At 43.7% G+C, this 1,743-nt stretch overlaps 1 non-coding gene across 1 annotated transcript; it reads left to right on the top strand.

The window, feature by feature from the left end:
* Nucleotides 1-1,414: 1,414 nt before the first annotated feature.
* LOC137965163 (small nucleolar RNA R71) lies at nucleotides 1,415-1,521 on the top strand. Its single transcript, XR_011116019.1, has one exon. It is a non-coding gene; the product is annotated as a small nucleolar RNA R71 (small nucleolar RNA).
* Nucleotides 1,522-1,743: the final 222 nt, after the last annotated feature.

Raw genomic sequence — 1,743 nt, forward strand, 5'->3', positions numbered from 1 at the left:
GAACAGAAATTTGTCCACTTTTATCAAAACATCTTCAACTATTCCTCGTGGTATCTTGATAGAATGGTCAGCTAGTTGAAGTGTGATGGGAGTAGGCTTCAATTCCCCCAAACCTAATTGCTGGTACACAAAGAAAGGAAGAAAATTCACACTTGCCCCTAAGTCAAGAAGAGCTCTCTGGATGGTATGTTCACCAATGACACATGAAATTGTGGGACATCTAGGATCTTTAACTTTAGGAGGAGTGTTATGCTTCAGAATTGAGCTTACATTCTCAGTAAGAAAGACCTTTTTGTTAACATGTTGTTTTCTCTTCTGTGTACAAAGGTCTTTCAAAAATCGGGCATAGGCAGGCACTTGCCTAATAGCATCAAGAAGTGGAATGTTAATGTGAACCTTACTAAACAGTTCCAACGTTTCATGCATGCTATCTCCTTTCCTAGGTGGGCCCGATAACCTCTACGGATAAGGAGCTAATGGGACTTGGTTAGGGATCTGCTTGGCTGTTGGTGGAGAACTTGGAGGTTCTTCACTCAATGATGTGTCCCCATTGTCATCCTTTGACTCCTTAGACTTAGTGGTCCCTACCCCATTGTTCAACTCACGACCACTCCTAAGGGTGGTTATGGCTTTGGCTTGCTCATGGTGGGGTTTGGAACTCAACTCACCCTCATGTGTGCTTTTGGGGTTAGGAATGGTTTGACTCGGGAGTCTATTTTGTGCTTGTTCACTCATGTGGCTGGCCAACTGACCCACTTGCATTTCAAGTTTAGCAATGGAGGACTGTGTATTCTGCATGAATAATTGAAGTGTATCCTCAAGTGAAGGTTTTTGTGGAATCAATGGTTGTTGAGTGAAGTGTGGGCGCGGAGCTTGGGGTTGAGTAAACCCTGGAGGACCCCCAACCTGTGGGCCCTTGGACCATGAGAAATTTGGGTGCCTATCCCAACCCGGATTATATGTTTCTGAAAAAGGATCGTTCCGGCTCGGTCTTTGAAAATTTTGGACTGCATTCAAGTCCTCAATGAGCTCTGGGTAGGATGAACTAGATGGACACATTTGTGTGGGATGAGATGAACCAGAGCATATGGCACAGACAGTAGATGGGTTAGGAGAAGGTGAACTCTTGGACACCATAAGGGCATCAATTTTTCTAGTCAACCCTTCAATCTTGGCCATGAGCATGGGTGTTTCACTAACCTCGTAAAGACCCCCTCTTTTGGCTTCGTGGGATCTCCTATCAACATTAAATGATGAACCCCATTACTGAGATTGATCACTCAACGTTTCAAAGAAGTTCCACGCCTCACTAGCACTCTTACCCATCAAACTCCCACCACTCGTTGCATCTACCATGGATCTAACCTGAGGTGTAAGACCTTGATAAAAGTATTGCACTAAATGCCATTTCTCAAACCCATGATGCGGACACCTACGGATCAAATCCTTCCATTTCTCCCAAGCCTCATAAAAGTGTTCACCCTCCTGCTGCATAAAGTTGGAGATTTCTCTCCTGAGGGCTATAGTTCTCTGAATGGGAAAGTACTTGGACAAAAATTTCGTGACTAATGTGTCCCATGAAGTAATGCTGCCCACCTCTAAGGAATTAAGCCAAGACTTGGCCTTATCCTTAAGTGAAAATGGAAAAAGTCTTAACCGGATAGAGTCATCTGAGAAATTTTGGAATTTAAAAGTTGCACAAATATCTAAGAATTCCTTGATGTGGTAATATGGGTCCTCCTT

This window comes from Aristolochia californica, unplaced genomic scaffold, assembly GCF_029961685.1.
Source record: "Aristolochia californica isolate CCGP_79_NKW_82.1479 unplaced genomic scaffold, dmAriCali1.0.hap1 SCAF_1, whole genome shotgun sequence".
NCBI classification, from domain to species: Eukaryota; Viridiplantae; Streptophyta; class Magnoliopsida; order Piperales; family Aristolochiaceae; genus Aristolochia; species Aristolochia californica.